Genomic DNA, 14020 nt, shown 5'->3' with positions numbered 1-14020 from the left:
TGATATGATCATTTGATGCTTATTTTTTAATTTGTTTATATGGTGTATTGCATTAATCAATTTGCATATGTTGAACCATCCTTGTGCCCTGAGATGAAGCCCACTTGATCGTGGTGTATAATCTTTTTAATATGTTGCTGTTTTCGGTTCCCTAGTATCATATTAAGGATTTTAGCAACTGTGTTCATGAGAGATATCGGTCTGCAGTTTTCTTTTTTGTGTGTTATCTTTACCACGTTTTTGTATCAGGATAATATTGGCCTCATAAAATTACTTCGGAATTACTGCCTCCTCTTCAATTTTTTGGAAAAGTTCGAGGAGAATAAGTATTAAATCTTTCAATGTTTGGTAGAATGCACTGGTGAAGCCATTTTGTCCTGGAGTTTTACTTTTTGGTAGGTTTTTGATGATTGTTTCAATTTCCATACTGCTGATCGGTCTATTTAGATGTTGCAGTTCTTGATTCAGTCTAGGAAGATTGTATTTTTCTAAGTACTGGTCTATTTCTTCTAGGTTATTAAATTGGGTGTTATATACTTTTATGAATTTTCTTGTATGATCCTTTATATTTCTGCAGTGTCTGTCATAATTACCTCTCTATCATCCCTTAATTTCTTTATTTGTATCCTTTTTTTTTTTTCTTTAGTAAGTCTAGCCAGGGGTTTGTCAATTTTATTATCCTCCTCAAAGAACTAACTCTTTATTGCATTTATTTTTTCTGTTGTTATTTTTCTCAATTTTATTTATTTCTACTGGAGTTTTGATTATTTCTTTCATTCTGCTGACTTTAGGCCTTATTTGTTCTTTCTTTTCTAGTTTTTTAAGTTGAAGTGTTAGGTTGTTTATTTGAGCTTGTTCTCACTTGTTGATTTATGCCTGTAATAAAATGAACTTTCCTTTTATTATGACTTTTGCCGTGTCCTCAAATTTTTGATATGTTGTACTATCATTATCATTTATTTCTATGTATCTCTTAATCTCTCTTTTTATTTCTTATCTCACCCAGTTATTCTTCAGTAGCACATTGTTTAATCTCCATATATTTGTAGTTTTTCTCTCTTTCTTTTCACAGTTTTCACACATCTCTAGTTTCAAAGCATATGATCAGAGAATATGGTTGGTATGATTCCCACCCTCATATTTGTTGAGACTATCACTGTGTCTCAGTATGTGGTCAATCTTTTAGAATGTTCCATGTGCACTAGAGAAGCATGTGTAAACAGGTGTTTGGGGATGAAAGGCTCTATAAATGTCAATTATTTCCAGTTGGTATAATATGTCATTTGAAGATGTTATTTCCTTATTGATTTTCTGTTTAAATGATCTGTCCATATCCGACAATGGGGTATTTAGGCCCTCTACTATTATAGTATTTTGGTCTGTTTCTCCTTTTTGTTCTGTTAGTTATTCGTTTACATATTTTGGGGCTCCCTGATTGGGAACATAAATATTGTTAAGTGTTACTTCTTTTTTGGTGCATGATTCCCTTTATAATTATGAAGTGTCCCTCAGTATCTTTCTTTATCTTTTTTATTTTGAAGTCTATTTCATCCATTATTAGTACTGCTTCTCCTGCTTTTCTCTGAGTACCATTTGCTTTGAGGTATCATTTTCCACCTTTCACTTTGAATCTGTATTTGTCTTTGGAACTGAGATGTGTCTCCTAGAGGCAGCATATGGTTGGGTTTTGTTTTTTGATCCAATCTGCAACTTTGTGCCTTTTTATTGGTGAATTCAGTACATTTACATTTAGGGTGATTATTGAAATATGAGATGCACTTATAGCCATTTTATCTTTTGTTTTTTTAGTAGTTCAGTGTTTTCATTGCTTCCTTGTCCTTGTGAGTCTGTTTTGTTGTTGTTGTTGTTGTTGTTGTTGTTGTTTTAATTTTGGTTGTGTTTTGTGGTTTTTCTTCTGGCTCTGCTTGTTTTATATTATATGCTTCAGTTCTGAATCTTTGGCGTGTGTTTATCATTACAAATATGTGAAAGATATTTACAAATATACAGTCATCCATTTTCTTCTGTGCATGCCTTAACTCCATTCCCCTTTGAGAATTAGAATCTTTGAATTTTCTCCCTTTCAGTCAGTTGTCTCAATTTGTCCCTTTGTATGCTGAAGGTACATTACTATCTTGTTACAAATCTCTTCTTATTGTTTAAGCTTATAATGCCCTGTTTTTGGATCCCTGCTTTATATAATGTCTTAATAATGCCTTTCTTTTTCTTATAGATATTCAATCATGCTCACTACCCTCAGTCTCAGTCCCTGTCAGTGTTAGTGATAGTTTTGGTATCATTTGCTCAGATTCTCCTGAGGCTCTGCCCTGTTTGGCCTCAGAGGATATGGTGTAGGGGTTCTTTGGGTTGGGGGAATGCTGGCTGTGGCTCAGCCTCACATTTTTGCAACCATGGCTGATAAAATTAGCTGTTGTTTCTCTGCCGTCTCCGCTTCTCTGCCGACCCTGCTTCTCCGCTTTCTGCCCTGAACCTTGGACACTGCTGCCCATGTGTGGAGTTCACAGCTCTCCCAAGCAGGGCTGATCAGTGAACTTGCCACACTTTCTTCCCTCCTCCTCTTCTTGCAGGGTGCTCAGGCTGCAAGAAGCAGCTTCTTTGTTTCTTCCAGTTTACCCCACAACTCTCTAGGTTCTGACCTGTGGTAGCTCTAATATACAAGATCCCACACTGAGACGTGTTGGTGTGCAGTTTGGGTGTTTTTTGCTGAGTTTCAGCTTATTGTTGTTTCAAGTAGAGAGATCTGGGGAGATCTCTCATCCTTCCATGTTTCTGACAAAAATCCTCTGCTTATATTTTTAATTGGATTGTTTTTTGTTGTTGTTGTTGAGTTGCATACATTCTTCATATATTTTGGATTGCAACTTTTGCACTACGGTGTCAGAATTGAATAATTGTGACCAAAACCGGATGCTGCACAGAGTCTAAAATATTTATTACTTAGCTCTTTATAGAAAAAGTTTGCTGATCCCTGCATTTTGATAAACTAAACTTAGATAAAGTAAAGTTAGAGAATTTAGTCCAGGAAAAACTTTTATCTCTGGAAATGAGAGAGAATATACTGTGGTGGTAATGTGAGAGTTCTTGAAGGTATTTTTCAAGAAAAGTCAAGATTTTGAAGGCCAAGTTATAGGTGTATGAAAGAGAAAAAAAAGCTATGTACTAGAAACTCATTGACTTAAAAATGATACTCAGAAGAGATGAGGAAGTTTGGTGGTTACCAGACTAAGGAAAGTTTCATGGGCCGAAATAATCTAGGACACACAGAAATATTTAAAAGATACAAATAAAACTACTCCAGAGGAATTTGAAACACAGAAGACTTTTAAAACCTCTCTAAAGATGGAAAGAGACTGTAGTAAAAGCGAAATAAGAGGAGTTGCTGCTATGCTGCTCAATCCTGCCACATCGCCTACACACTGGGACTCACCCTCATGTATACTCTGTAGGAAGCAAATGGCACTTTTGCCTTTAAACTTTTGAAAAAGCTGGGTGAAGACAACTGAAAAAAATGTGTTTTTCTCACTCATCAGCATCTCCTCTGCTCTGGTCATGGTCTTCATCGGGGCAAAAAGAAACACTGCTGCCCACAAGGCCCAGTCACTTTCTTTAAGTAAAAGTGGTAGCAGTGGTAAAGATGTCCATCAGGGTTTACAGTTACTTCTCACAGAAGTTAACAGAACTGGCATGCAGTACTTGCTTAGAACTGCCAACAGGCTCTTTTGAGAAAAGTCTTAAGGTTTTGATTCATCTTGCAAAGATTCTTGTAGCAAATTCTACAAAGCAGAGATGGAAGTGCAGGACTTTTTCAAAGCTACAGAGGAGGCCAGAAAACACTGGGGTAGCTAACAAGATAGAAGGTAAAATTACAGTGCTGCTGTCTCTAAATTCAGTTAATCAAATGAATCCTCTGGTTCTTGTGACTGCCATCTAATTTAAGGAAACTGGGATAATCAGTTTAACAAACAGTAGACCAAGGAAAGACAATTTAAGTCAGCAAGAAGGAGGAGAAACCTGTGCAAATGATGTTTAAGAAATCTACCTTTAATATAACCTACATAGGAGAAATATTCACCAAAATTCTGGTGTTGTCTTATGTTGACAGAGATAACATAAGCATATTATCATCATGCTTCCAGATAAAAATGTCAATTTGGACACAGTGTGAAAAGAACTTAAGGGAAATTCATAGAATGACCGAGGCCAGTCATGATGAGTAAACAAGAGGTGGAAGTGTTCCTTCCTGGAGGAGAATTTCGACATGGAGGATGTCCTTCACTCTCTCAGCATGACCGATGACTTTAATAGGGGCAGTGTAAACTTTTTGCAGAATATAACATGTGAGAGACTTGTTTCTGTCCAAGGTTGTGCACAAGTCCTTTGTGGAAGCCAACAAGAAAGGCACAGAGGCTGTGGGTGCCACTGCTGCCATCACTGTTGCGATGTGCAGCATTTACCTCCAGGTTCTGTACTGACTACTCCTTCCTTTTCTTTATTCAGCACAGCAAAACCATTAGTATTCTGTCCTGTGGCTGATTTTCCTCTCTGTATGGAGAAATTCTTGCTAGATAGCATGAAAAATTTATACTCAGACTAAATGCAGCTCTAGCCCTGAAGATCAAAATGGATCACACTATTTCTAAGTAGCTTAAGTGTGTTCAAGTACAAAGTTTAACAACATTTATAGGAATATAAATCTATTCAGTAGACAGAAAGGTAAAATTCTCAAAGTCTGGCATAAAATACAAAATTAATAGTTTTCAAATATATTTGAAGGAGAATAAAACCCATACTAAGGGGAGAACTAAATAAATCAAAAGTGATCATTAGTAGACAAAGACATTAAAACAAATACAATAAATGTGTTCACCATTCTCAAGAAACTAAAGATAGAACATAAATAGAAACAAAAATCTTAAAAAGATGCAAATAGAACTCTAGACATCAACACTACTTGTGAGATAAAAATTAGACTGGATGAGTTTAATGGCAGATTAAATGCTACAAAATAAAGATTAGTGAATGTGAAGATGAAATAATAGGAAGTATTTTAAATGAAACAGATAAAAAAAGAGTGTCGCAAAAATAAATAAAGCACAGAGAAATAAAGGACAATTGCAAGTAGCTGAATTTATGTGTAATGGTGCCTCAGAAGCTATGAGAAAAAAAAGGAAACTAGATAAATATATAAAAAATAATAGTGAAAAATATAAATTTGAAGAAAAAGATAAACACAGAGCTTCAATAAAATCAACAAACTCCAACAACAAAATCAGAAGAAAAGTAAATTGAAGCACATAATAATTACTTAAAACCAGTGATAAAGAGAATATTGTAAGTGTAACTAGAGTAAAAAGATATATCACATTCAAGAAACGAAAATAAGTATAATTAGCAGACTTGTCATTAGAAACAATAGAAGTTAGAAGAGATGGAACATTTTAAGATATAAAAAAATGTTTCAAAATTAGATTAAATATAAATATTTCAGACAGGAAAAAACAAAATGAATTCACCAGCAGAATAGCTGCATTACAATAACTGTTCTCCAGGTAGGTTTTTTTAAATTTTTAAATGTTTAATTTTTTTTAATGAAAAGTAAGAAATAAATATTTATTCAAGGCAGTTTTTGAGAAACAGAACTTCTTTAATTTAATACGATCAAATTTAAAAATCTTATCCTTTCAGGATTGTGTTTATTCCATAAGATTAAGACATTCTCCGTTACTTTTTCTTAAAGTTGTATTGTTTGATTTTTAGTATTTGTCTTTAACTTATTTTGAATCCTTTTTGGTTATAGCATGAAAGGGATTCAATTATATTTTTTCATAAAAGATAACAACTAATCACAATATCATTTATTCAGTAGTTTATCTTTTTCCAAGTGATTTTAATACCATCTCTGGTACAGATCAAATACCTATTTATGTATGAGGATTTGTTTCTTGCATCTTGAGTTTTTTCCCATTTTTTTCTATCTTTTCTTGAATCTTATCATAGCTTTTTAAAGTTCTAAGTGATAGGGTGAATTCCTCAATTTCAACAGTGAATTCTTATTCAACAGTGAATATATATTGACCTTTCTTATAAATTGAGAATTAACTTTACATGTACCATGAAAAACTACAGGAATATTGATCTGAATATCAAAGCTTTTCTTAAAATAAAAATGGAAAATAAATGCAACTTTTAGAAAAGATTTTGATTGAGATATTTAAGTATTAAAAATATCCCTTAGTAATATAGATCATAGAAAGTTGAAGAAATTAGTTATGCACATGTGGATTTATAATTGACTGATTTAAGAATCTGTAAGTAATGATAGCTTTCAATATCTTTAAATAATTTCTTTTTTTATATTCTAGTTGCATATCAGCTTATTATTTATTTATTTTTCAATTAGAGTTGACATTCAAATTATATAAGTTTCAAGTATACAGTAAAGTGGTTGGACATTTATATAACTTATAAAGTGACCCCCCCCCCTCCAATTAGTCTAGTACCCACCTGGCACTACACATAATTATTATAATATTAATTACTATATTCTTTATGCTGTATTTCACATTTTCATAACTATTTTGTGAGTACCAATTTGTACTTCTTAATCCCATCACCTTTTTTGCTCAGCCCCCCAACACCTCTCCCATCTGTCAATCATCATTTTGTTCTCTTTATCTATGAGCCAGTTTAATTTTGTTTGTTTAATTATTTTGTTCTTTAGATTCCACATATAAGTGAAATTGTGTGGTATTTGTCTTTTTGACTTATTTTGCTTAGCATAATACCCTCTAGTTTCATCCATGTTGTCACAAATGATAAGATTTCATAACATTTTATTGCCAAATAATATTCTATTGTATGTCTGTGCCATTTCTTCTTTACCCAATTGTTCATTGATGGGCACTTAGGTTGCTTTGATATCTTTGCTATTTTAAATATTGTGGCAGTGAACATAAAGGTGCATACATCTTTTTGTATTAGTGGTTTTGGATTTTTTTTTTCCTAAGTACCTAGAAGTGGAATAGCTGAGTCATGAGGTAATTCCATTTTTAGTTTTTGAGGAACCTCCGAACTGTTCTTCATAGTGGCTGTACCAATTTGCAATTACACCAACAGTGCATAAGGGTTCTCTTTTCTCCACATCCTCATCAACTCTTATTTTTTGATTCATTGATGATGCCATTCTGACAGGTGAGGGTTGATATCTCATTTTAGTTTCAATTTGCATTTCCCCGATGATTGGTGATATCGAATGTCTTTTCATATGTCTATTGGCCATCTGTATGTCCTCTTTGGAGAAATGTCTATTTGGGTAATTTCTTTAAAAAATATCACAATCTCATTAACTTAGTAAAGAAGAAAGTGAAAATGGAATATATCTTAAATATGTGCTTAACATATAAGAGAAAATAATAGAAGTTAAATGAGTTAGAAAGATGTTTCTAACTGAAATAAAAAGATGTTACACTGACTTTTTTTTAATTTGAAGTGACACACACACACAAAAGTTCACAGAGCAAAAACACAGAGCTTAATGATTTAGCAAAAGCAAAATGCCATGTAACTATCAAACAGGTTCTAAAGAATAAAATATTGCTAAGTCCCTAAAACTTCTCCTCATGAATTCTCCCATTTAATGATAATCATTATCCTGATTTTTATGGCAATTACTTCTTTTTCTTTCTTTACATTTTTTTTTCAGTCACACAAGAATTCCTAAGTGTAGCAGTTTAGTCTTGCCAGTTTTGAGAAATGTTTCTAACTGAAGTAATATAGTATTATTTATTTTGGCATATTTTGTTCAATAACATGTGAGATTCATTCATATGAGTAAACATAGCTAGTTCTTTTTTATTGATGTATGTTTCCATTTATGAATATAATAAATTATTTTATAATAATGTTGATTAACATTAGATATTTTTCCAGTTTAGAACTATTACAAATAATGCTGAAATAAACATAAAGCAATATTTGTACTCTTTGTAAGCATATACGCCTTTGAGTGAAACTGCTGGGTCATCAGATATGTGCATCTAGGAGATTTCTACACTAACAACATCATGAAAATAGAAAATTAATGTATTAAACTAAAAATAAGACAGTAACATGGAAATAATTCTATAGAAAAGTGCATACATTACATTCCTCAAATCTTACAAATGTTATCTTTTGTAATGAAATAATACAAATGTAATTAAACATAAACTTGAATTAGGTTATCGCCTTACATATTTACATATTTTGAAATATAACTTAAGGAAATATAATTTAAGGAAACTACCATCAAGGTTGACAAAATAATTTATCCATATTCTGAAACAGTTGTTCAGAGAGAACCCACTACTGCCATCACTTCTGTATCTTTCTCATTGGAACTTAATTTGTTGCTTTCATAAAAGGTTCAGATGACCATATTTAGAAACAACTCCTCTTCACTTGGCATAGTCTCACCATACATATGTTGTTATATTATCTACTCTTCTGAACAGTTAGCATCTCCCCGCTTCTGTCTTCCCCAGCCTTATCTACAATCAGGCTCAGTAGAGTAAGAGGAACAGAGGAATAGAAATTCCAAATATTTAAAATGCAGATTTATATTCAGTTAAATGTATACAATTTAATCTCTCTGCTATTGCATGCTTTATGAAATAAAGTCACATAAGGTGAAGTTTAAATGGAAAAAGTCTCTGTACCATTCTCTTCTAAGCCAATTACTGTTCTCTGAAGTAATACATCATTCATTGACTATTTAGAGTGTGCAAAACATTATGTTTAATAATCTTTATAATAAATTTATTTAAACCTTACAATGATCTTATAAGGTTGATATTGTTATAATTTCTCCTTTCCTGTGTAAGGAAACAGAGGCTTACAGAATTTGTGACTTACCCAAGTTAATACAAAATCTGTGTGCTTAGTCATAATATTGTTACTCTAGTAAGTGTGTTTAACATTCAATTTGGCTTATTCAAAGAATGATCCTTAATAATGACTTATTGTTTGTACCTTTCACCTACCAGATATTCTTGAAACTAATATTTCATTAGTTGGCATGATTTCCTGCTGGGGAAAATACTCCACCTAGGATGGGAGTAGGGAATCTTGATGATATAAGCATCTATGTAAGTGACAGGGTAGGAATGATTTCTGCAAGCATAGAACACAGGGACAGAATCCTAGAGAAGGTCTTGGGATCCAAGCTGTATCATCATGAGGTGTGTCATTTTATTATCTATTAATTGTTATACCCAAAAGGTATATATGAGAACATAGAATATATAAAAATAAAACAGGTCCCAAGATACAGGAAAGAGATCATTACCATTGAATATGCTACATACCTTGGTGAATTACCTTCAAAATTATTATATAGATCTAATAATACTGTATGCTATAGGTTAAATTATAGGCAAACATTTGATTGAGGTTTTCATTGTTATTTTCATTCCTTTCTTTCTCTTTCTTTCTCTCTCTCTCTTTCATTGAGAGGATGTTGGTAGGAAGTTTACTGTTAGTAAAGGTTGGGCCAGCAAAACAATAGCAATTATGGGGTGGAATTTACTTCTTAGGAAGAATACAACTGAGTTTTTATTTTGTTTTGCTACAGAGGTCACCCCCGAGGAGTGAGGAGTCCCGGCAACACACCCGAATCCTCAGCCCTTGGTTCTGGCAATAAGAAGATAAGTTCCCACAATTTCTGCCTGGGAAAACCAGTAGAGATTGTGTTTGAGTGAGATGGAAGGTGGCTGAAGTTGCAAGCATTCCTTTTAAGAGGTCTGCTCTCAGACTAACTCATTCTGAGCTCCAGTGCTAGGGCAGGATTTGAAAGGTACCAAGTACATATGGGAAGTCTGGTTTCAGGGTGAGGGCTGGAGGGACATGTTTCTCCCAGATAGAAGTGCTGGCAGAAGCCGTTGTTTCTTTGTTGAGCTCTCCCACTTCACAGCATGCAAATGAAGGCACCTGCCATATCTGAGTTTCCATCAACTTGGCTAACACTAGTCACCCTGGTCTGGAGATTCCCTGAGACCCCACTCCACCCATTTGTAGGCCTACCCAAGCTGCTTCCAGTGGCTTTTCTATACAGATGTTCTGTCTTGCTGCAAACTTTTCTAAAATCTCTCAAAGGTTCACAAAACCAAAATAAGCAGCATCTGGCCTTGTCATGCTCCGTGCCTCTTGCCAAATGGATAAAGAAGAAGTGGTACGTATATGCAATGAAAAAAGAATGAAATATAGCTATTTGCAACAACATGGATGGACCTAGATGGTATTTGTGTTGAGTGGAGTGAGTCAGACAGAGAAAGACAAACGCAATAAGATTTCACATACAGGTGGAATCTACAGAACAAAATAAACAAAACAAAAACTCATAGACACAGAAAATGTTTTGATAGTTGTCAAATTGGAGAGGTTGGCGTGGGTGAAAAGGGGCAGGGATTAAGAATTACAAATTGGTAGTTACAAAACAGTTACTGTAATGTAAAGTATAGCATAAAGAATATAGTCAATAATAGTGTAGTAACTATGTATGGTATCCGATGAGTACTAGATTTCTCAGGGTGATCACTTTGTAAGTTATACAAATGTCTAATCACTATGTTGTACACCTGAAACTAATATAATATTATACACCAAATGTAATTGAAAAATAAATTTTTTTAACTAAAAATAAATAAGAAAATAGAATGTGACAGTTTCAAGGTAAATAAACCTTTAAAAAACACTCCATGATATTGACTTCCCTTTTTAGTAATAAAATAACTATGGATAAGATTGAAAGTGTATCAGATGGCCTGAAAACAACAATAATTCAATAAAAATTTTAAATGTAAGGCTGAGTAGTTTATAATTATCAGTTACTAAGTTAAAACTCATTACATTCAAGGGCCTCATAGGAAATTATTTCAGATTAGGAAAGGATCATAAAGCTCTTAGAGAGAAATAAAGAATAAAATTAAAAATAAACAATTACATAAAGGTTTTTCCATTTTTGTTTTTCCACTGCTGGTCTATGCAATCACTTTGCATTATTGAATTTCCATTAATTCTATTTCCAAATAACTCACCCTGAGAAGCTTACAGAATTCTATTGTTAAATGCATTTTAAAGTCACACTGTCAAGAAAACCTTAAATTTTCTTTTAAGTATGATCTTAACAATTATTGATTCACCTTTAAACACTAAATACTTAGTACTATAAATGAAAGTTAATAAAAAATAGACATATGATTTTAGACTATCTTAAAATAATCCATAATCTGAAACTGAACTAGAAACCTCACAATGTTTAATTTATTAAAAAAAATGCAATATTTTTTTTAATTTTTCAAATAAATAAACAAGTTTAATCATACTATAAAACTTTACTTTCAATATGGTAGATTTCTACACAATCTGTGCTAATGATGGCATTTTTCTTAAAGCCAGATTCATGCACTTTTAGTCAGATCTCTGAAAGTTCCTCTATCAAAAAAGAGTTTCAGAATAGAACTGAAACTAACTTGAAGACTAAAACATTAATGAAAAATCTGTTTAACTTATGTTGTAAATTTAAATGTCTGAATTTTCAAGGCTGTAATCAGATTAGATTTATACACTTCCACTGTAATGCTGTCAAATGGAATTGAGAAGGCAGCCTATTAATCTTAAATGTCCTCTACAATATACAATGTTTATTTTATGACATAAATATACATGCTAGAATTTTTAAGTCTTTTAAAATTAAATTTATTAGATGACATTGCTTGATAAAATTATATAGGTTTCAAGTGTACAATTCATTAATACATCATATATACATTGCATTGGGTTCATCACCCAAAGTCAAATTTTTGTCACTATATATTTGATCTTCTTTACATTTATCTATCTCCCTCCTCCCCTCTTTCCCCCTGATAACCACTAAACTGTTGTCTATGTCTATGAGATTTTGTCTATCTACAAAATGTTTATTAGAACTAGGATCTCTTATCTAAACATCATTTAATATCTTATAATTTAAAAAATAATTATACTTCTCAGAAGTTTTTAAAATTCACATTGCTACAAACTTTGCAGAAAAGAAGGAAGTAGCAGGAGATGTTTAAAGTGCTGAAATAAAGAAATCTACTACCTACAATACTATATCTAGCAAAATCATCATTCAGAATTGAAAGAGAGAGAGAATTTCTCAGAAGAGCAAAAATTAAAGGAGTTTTCAAACACTAACCAAGAAATGTTAAAGGCTCTTCTTTATTCAGAAAAGAAAATGCCACAACTAGAAATAAGAAAATACAAAAAAGAAAAAAATATATATCACTGGTAAATGCAAATATATAATAATCACAGTTAATCAACCACTTAGCTAATATGAAGGTTAAAAGACAATTGTAACAAAATTAATTATAACTGCAATTAATCAAGAGATACACAACACAAAAAGATATAAAACATAACATCGTAAAGATAAACATAAAAAAGTGGAAAGGGCAATAAAGATGTAGAGCTTTTAGAATGTGATTGAACTTAAATGCTTATCAGCTTAAAATAGACTGCTATAGATACAAATGAATATGTATGAACCTCATGGTAACTATAAACAAAAAAACATAAAAAATTAACATCAAAGAGTACAATCAAAATACAAAAGTAAACCAACAAATCAAAAGGAAAGAGAGGAAGAAAAGAAAGGAACAGCAAAGAACAATGAAATTAAAAATAATTAACAAAATGACAATAAGCACTTACCTATCAATAATTATTCCAAATGTAAATGAACTAAATGCTCCACTTAAAGAACATTGAGTTGAATAATGGCAAAAACAAAACAAAACAAAAACGTGATTCTTCTATTTGCTACTTATAAGAGACTCACTTTAGATCAAAACATACACAGATTGAAAGTGAAGGTTTGGAAAAAGATATTTCATGCAAATAGAAACAAAAACAAAATGGGATAGCAATACTCCTGTAAGACAAAATATACGTCAAAACAAAGAATGTAAAAAAGAGACAAAAAATGATATTATATAATTTTAAAAGGGGTCAATACATAAAATTAATATAACAATTATAAGTATCTACTCATCAGCATTGGAGCCCCAACTATAAAACAAATATTAATGAACATAAAGCCAGAAAGGAAAAGTATGCAATAATAGTTGGGATTTTAGTATTCCACTTACCTTAATGGATAGATCATCTAGACAGAAAATTAATAAGGATATAAGGACTCTAAATGCCACGTTAGACCAGTTTGATTCAATAAATATTTAGAGAGCATTTCATACAAAATAGCACATGAAATATTTGTCAAGTTCATATAAAATATTTTCCAGAATAGATTGCATACTGAGCCACAAAACAAGCCTCAATAAACTCAAAATGATAGAAAGTATATCAAGCATATTTTCTGACTACAATGGTATGATACTAGAAATAAACCACAGAAAGAAAACTGAAAAAAAAAAACACATGGAGATTAAATAACATGCTTCTAAACAAGCAGTGGATAAAAGAAGAAATCAAACAGGAAATCAAAAACAACCTTGAGAATAATGAAAATAAAAGCAATCTTACAAAATTTATGGGATGCAGCAAAAGTTGTTATAAGAGGAAAGTTTATAGTTATACAGGCCTACCTCAAGAAGCAGAAAAAATCCCAAATAAGCAATCTAAATCCAAACCTAAAGAAGCTAGACAAAGAAGAACAACAACAAAAAAGCCACAAAGTAAGAAGAAGGGAGAAAATTATAAAGATCAGAACTGAAATAAATAAAATAGAAAATAGAAAAATGATAGAAAAGATTATGGAAACTAAGGGCTGCCTTTTTCTAAAGGATAAATAAAATTGACAAGCCTCTAATAAGACATAACAAAAAAGAGAAAAAAGACAAAATCAGAAAAGAAACCAATCAGCACCACAGAAATAATAAGGATTGTTAAAGAATGCTATGATTAATTATTTGACAACAAATCAGACAATATAGAAGAAATAGAAAAAAAGGAAGATATG

General features: G+C 31.9%; 1 pseudogene; it reads left to right on the top strand.

Moving 5' to 3' along the window:
- The first annotated feature begins 3452 nt into the window (after nucleotides 1-3452).
- Nucleotides 3453-4590, top strand: LOC105293317 (annotated as a pseudogene).
- The last annotated feature ends 9430 nt before the right edge of the window (nucleotides 4591-14020 follow it).

This window comes from Pteropus vampyrus, unplaced genomic scaffold (assembly GCF_000151845.1).
Source record: "Pteropus vampyrus isolate Shadow unplaced genomic scaffold, Pvam_2.0 Scaffold71, whole genome shotgun sequence".
Lineage (NCBI taxonomy): Eukaryota > Metazoa > Chordata > Mammalia > Chiroptera > Pteropodidae > Pteropus > Pteropus vampyrus.
This window is presented reverse-complemented; position numbering and strand designations above follow the sequence as displayed.